Source organism: Rhinoderma darwinii, chromosome 1, assembly GCF_050947455.1.
Source record: "Rhinoderma darwinii isolate aRhiDar2 chromosome 1, aRhiDar2.hap1, whole genome shotgun sequence".
NCBI classification, from domain to species: Eukaryota; Metazoa; Chordata; class Amphibia; order Anura; family Rhinodermatidae; genus Rhinoderma; species Rhinoderma darwinii.
Window position 1 is genome coordinate 44,417,324 of NC_134687.1, and position 6,234 is coordinate 44,423,557.

The window sequence follows — 6,234 nt, forward strand, 5'->3', positions numbered from 1 at the left end:
CGGTAACTTGTGCGCCAGGAAGAAAGATGTACCCCACTCCTCAGCAGAATGTCGAGTCCCCAATTCCTCGTCCCATGCTGTAGTGAATGTCAACTGAGAGTAATCATATTTAGGTAGAAGGATCCCGTGTAAATAGGACAACACATGAGATGGGGCAGCAGTCAACAACAAATAGTGCTCCAGAGGAGTCTTATCCTGCAGCAATACAAGACAATCGCCCATGGAAGAAAGATAGGAGCGTAACTGAAAATAGGACCACCATATTGAATGTCTCCCTGGGCAGGCCTCAGAGACAACAGTCTGTGACAAAATTGCACCCTCAGGTGTAAGAGTCTTAGCCAAATAACCACCGTCCTGCCTCTCCCAACAGAGGAATGTGTCCACACCCACCGCCGGAGGGAAGGAAGGGTCATCAAAAAGAGGAGTCAGAGGACCTGGACGGTGAACAAGGTCCATCGTAGCAATGATCCGCTCCCAGACTACAAGAAACTGACGTGTGAGGGAAGGCAGAGAAGACGAAGGTCGCTGGAGAACAGACAACCAAGGCAGAGACGACAGTGCTAGGGGAGACATAGCCTTCTCAATGGGCACCCATTGCTTACCCGCACCTGAGCGGAACCAGTCTACCAATCGCATGAGGACCGCAGCTTGGTGGTAGCGTTTAAAGTCCGGCAAACCCGCGCCCCCCTCCACTTTTGGCAGACTAAGGACAGCAAAACGAATACGAGGCTTAGAGGAGCCCCATACAAATTTGGTTATGGCCCTATGCAAGGTTTGGAAGAAACTCGTTGGTACTATGATAGGGACGGTCTGGAATATGTATAGGAATTTGGGCAGAATGTCTATTTTAACCGCGTTAATGCGCCCAAACCACGATATGCGGTTCCCGCCATACGACATTAGATCCTTCAAGGTACGCTGCAGAATGGGTGTGTAATTCAAAGCGAACATATCCAACTGTTGTGTGGGGATATGCACCCCCAAATATTTTAGAGATTTAGATTGCCACTTAAACGGGAAGACCCGAGCGAGATGAGTGGCTAGAACAGTATCAAGAGATATATTCAATGCCTCCGATTTAGAATAATTTACTTTAAAATTACTCAGATGACCAAATCGCTCAAATTCCCCCGTCAAAGATGGCAAGGAAATCATGGGATTCGTAATGTACACAAGGAGATCATCAGCATATAGCGCCAGTTTGTGATGGTGTGCGCCTACACATACACCATTGATATTAGGGTTGTTCCGCAGTGCCACGGCCAGGTGTTCCATGACCAAAACATAGAGTAGAGGTGAGAGTGGGCACCCCTGCCCCGTGCCATTAGTAATAGACAAAGAGTCAGATAACAAACCATTAACTCGAACACGGGCCAGAGATATTTGACTATTTTCATGACCTATCAAACTTTAAGATTAACCCAGTTAAATCTCAGGCCCTCAATATCACATGTCCCCCTCAGATGATACTTGCAGCCCAGACTCAGTTTCCCTGGTCTTCCTCATGTATAAAATATCTAGGTCTGCAGATTTCCACGTTTCCGGATTCCTGGTTTGCACTCAACTATAACCCACTGTTAGACAACATCTCACTGATTATGAAATCTTGGAATCTCCCATATGTTTCTTGGATTGGACGGAGTCATTTACTAAAGATGCTCATTATCCTTAAACTGACATATTTGATGCAATCTATGCCTATATATTTGCCTCAGAGTTTTTTTTCCGTAAAATCCATAAGCTTTTATTGAATTATATGTGGAATGGGAAGGGGCATCGCTTATCCTTAAATACCTTGACTCGTCCGAAGCATCTGGGAGGGATTAATTTCACAGACTTACAGGTGTATTATCAAGCGATTCAGCTGGGTAGAGTTATTGAATGGCAACCTCAATATCGGCCTAAACTGTATGTACCGGTAGAGGAGGAAATTTGTGAATCTTCCTTGACGCAAGTACTCATTCGTTCTGATTATTTAGGGGGCACTGTACCTAGAGTCAATTTATTGACAAAAGCAGCCATATGGGTGTGGAAAAGGTTGTCTCCCACAATGGCAATAAGTCCCTCGCCTTCTCAATTGATGAAGGTAGGCGATTTACTGGGTATGGAAGACCCAGACCCGAAATTATGATCCTCCTTACAAAACTCTTTAAAGGGGAAAGGGATTGGTGACATAATGCTAGATGGAACTTTTCCTCCGTTTGAACTATTTCAGCTTACATTTCCTAACACACCTATTAATCACTTACATTACTCTCAATTTTTATTAAACTTTAGGAATCTTTCGAAACAGGGCTCTTTCCTACGAGATCTCAAATGGTTTGAACGATTGATGTCTGTGACGTAACCTGTTCCTATACTTACCTCCAAAATATATAAAAATCTCATCCTGAATGCACACCTTCCTCAGTTGTCTTATATTCGGGCCTGGGAATAAGGGTTAGATACTACATTTAGTCCTACTGACATATCTCATATATTTTAAAATTGCTTTGGCCCCTCTAGGTGTGTAGCTATACAAGAGACGACTTACAAATTGGTGAGTAGTTGGTATAAAACCCTGGCTCTCCTTCACAAATACGACAGCAGTATCCCCCAGACTTGTTGGAGATGTTTATCACATACAGGCTACCTACGCTCATATTTGGTGGGAGTGTCGCCTTATTAAACCTTTCTAGACTAAAGTAGAGGACATATTGTTATCCATTTGCCCACAGGCTCCTAGGTTATCCATGAAACTTGTGTTTTTAAATTTGCACCCAATTCTTCCGAGTTCATTTAATAGGGTGTTGTGGTTACATATGCTATCAACTGCTAAAGCCATGATTCCACTTTACTGGAGGAAGGAAGATACTCCTCCAATCTCTCAATGGTTGAATAAAATTACCCAGATTTCTAGACTGGAGGAGTTATGTCATGTAGCTGAGAGAACCATAGGGAAATATAACCGAATTTGGTCTGCCTGACATGCCTTTCTTCAAGATCCACAACAATACGGTAGACTCTCTTCATAGTGTGTAGAATTAATAGTCCACTTGAGTACAACTTCCTCCTCTACTCTTTATGTCACCATTTAGTCAATTCCTTTTAGACGGTCTAGTGGTATATGCTGGGGAAGTTAGCTCTCCTTTTACACATACTTGCATTCAGATGTGTCATTTACTTATTGCAGAAATTCCTTATAGATATGCATGTACTGACTTCGTGGTTTGCTGATTAGAGATATTTCTCTGCAGTTTATTCTGTAATGGTTTAATATGTTCTTGTAAATGTATGTTCACTAAAATATGTTATTGTATTGCAGTTTTTGCTACTGATGACTGTACCTTTATTGAGTACGTTGTTGTAGAGCGACAAAACTAATAAAAATATATTTGAAACAAAAAAGGAGAAATATTTTGACTACATTCCTAGATAAGTGTAATCTCAAACTGCAAGAACAAACAAACACGGGGCAGACTGAACAGGGCAAAGCTTCCCTGTATAAACCGAGGAATGTCCATTCACATGAAAATAAACGAATATAATGGAACAATCTAAGCTGTGTTCTGGTGTAAGGCAGCCACATAGATCAATGCCGGCTTTATGTGCAAGACACCACTGTCATAAGTAATAAAGGAAAGCAAGTACAGTATCAAGACATAAACAGAAATCACTTCTCTGAATAGTCGGCATATGGTTCTTTTCAAGCGCTGCACATTTACTCTGAACATGTCATGGGATGTGGTGTTTTGGTTAGAAAGAACTTAAGTCACTTAAGGACCTGAACAATGCGCATGTATACTTGGTCTCTTTAATAATGTATAAACATATGGTGATCCGAGGCTTGATAACAAAATATGACTGACTGTCTAGTATTGGCAACACCCAAAAACACTTAAGACTGACAAGTGAGTCCAGAAGGAAAACAAACTTTTAGTGTTAAGTGCAAGAAAAAAAAAAAGATCTTGCTGCATCCGTACAATTTACAATGTCATAAATCATTAATCATGTTGTCAGCCGAGATTTTACACATGCTGTAACCAATTTACGATCTTAAAGGGCGTCTCTTGTTGGGTGGTAACTGGTACTCTTGACATTGTCCTTACCAAGTAGTTGTGAGTTGCAGAATACGAAGCAGATCCTAAGTTTGTTATAAGCTACAGCAAGGTAGAACTAGAGCTTAGTGGCTGAATTGGGAAGTTCCTTCAGTGTAAATGGGGTGAGTTGTATACGTCTGCCATTCGCATGAACAGGCGGTAGAGAGGAAAACATGGCATAGAGCCTAAGTTCTCAACACAGGTGTTACATGATATGTCTGTATGGGGTGCTCGCACTGTCCACAGTGTATGATCATAGCCTTGGGGGTATGTTAATGAAGTTTATTTGAGTAGGGGGTACTTGCGTTTAGAATGTTACTTAGAGTGTGAATATGCACCACATTGATTGAGAAAACATGACAGGAACCAAATTGGTGACATAAAAATGCTAAGGAAGCTCATTATTTTACACTTAAGCTGGCCATAGACTTGAGATAAAGGTCAGCCGATCCCGCTGATTTCAGATGATGATCTCATATGTATGGAGGCCTCTTGGCTGCCTCCGATGGAAAATGTTGATTAGGCATATCGGATTTTAATATGCCCAATCCTTTGTTCCAGCAGGAGATAAGTTGCTGCCAGAGGATTCTGACAGCCGCTTATTTTCCTCTCTCGATCACAATAAACACGCATGCTCGGCCGAGCCAAACATGCATGTTTATGGTGGAGTAAAGAGCAATTGCTGTCACCCAAATAGCTTTCTGAAGTGTATGGCCAGCTTTAGTCTGTGGCTTTTACTTCCAAGTGACACTATAGGACAGATGGATGGAGCAGGGCTGAGGTTAGCGACCCACGTCACACATAACTATGACCAGGAGAATTGGTGTGGTGGTGATGTGGTATGTTTGCCTCTCCACACTTTAGCGCTGTCTCTCCCTGCCAGCTTCCACTGTTGTGGGTCCCTTGGCAAGGCTGACGGGGATATCAGTTGACAGGTATGCATGTACTGGTATACCCGGCTCTGCTGCATACCATTACTGAACCCTAAACTGTCTGATTACCCTTTTGCCCACTGTATCACATACCCAGCTCTTCTACATCTCTGTAATTTTTACTGGTACCATTGGGGTACACAGGACTTATTGATTAGCTCTAATTCTTTTTTTGAACAGGGGATGATCAAAAAAAGCTATTCCTCCATTTTTTTAAAGTTATAAATAACGCGCTAATTTTATAGTATGCGTCATTACGGTAATACTAATTGTGTATTTGTTTTTATATTTTCATTTTATTCCATAATAATACATTTTGTAAGAAGGAAAGATGTGTTTTTGTTATTTTTAATTTCAGAACACTTTAATAAAATTATTATTGAGTCCTGACCATGTGATCGCTTGATCGGTTTAATATTACACTGCAATACCTATGTAGTGCCATGTATTATGCTTGTCAGTGTAACACAGATGACATGGGGGAAATATACGGCTAATGGTGCCACGGGAATAAAGGGGTTGATCAGGGACATAGCTAAAGGCTCATTAGCCCAGGTGCAAAAGTTTTTATCTGCCCCCCCCCAACTTTTTACGGCTGACGGCCGGAGCCTACCTGTAACTTTCAGTGGCATTGCCAGGTCTCTTAAGTGAACCCATTAATGCAGCACCAGCAGCCATGGCAGTTGTTAGGGTTTTAAAAGATCAGGTAATATCATGTGGGATATTACTGTAGTTGCAGGAGCCTGTGCTGTTTACTACATAGGCCCCAGTTACTACAGTCACTGTAGACGGACGTGGTGCAGGGTGGGGGGGGGGCAATTGCTTCAGAGCCCGGTCGTAACTGTGACCACTGCGACTCTTTTAGCTATGCCACTGCCCTAATCCAAACCGAAATAGACTTATGTGACAGCTTAACAGGCAACAAAATTCTTGAATTATCAGTAGGGAATACCTGTGCGCCTAGGTAATGTCACGGTCCTGGGGTATGTGGACCCACTAGGCCGCTTCGCCATAGAGGAGTGGCAGCTGGCCAAACAACAGTCTATGCAAAAGTCTTTAGCACAACAGTACCTGTAAGAGTCCACACAGACTCGAGGTGCAGCAGACGCTTTGGCACAGATAGTTCTTGGCACAGATGATGCCTGACGTGGCAGATGACACCAGACGTGGCAGATGATACCAGACGTGGCAGATGACACCAGACGTGGCAGATGATACCAGAT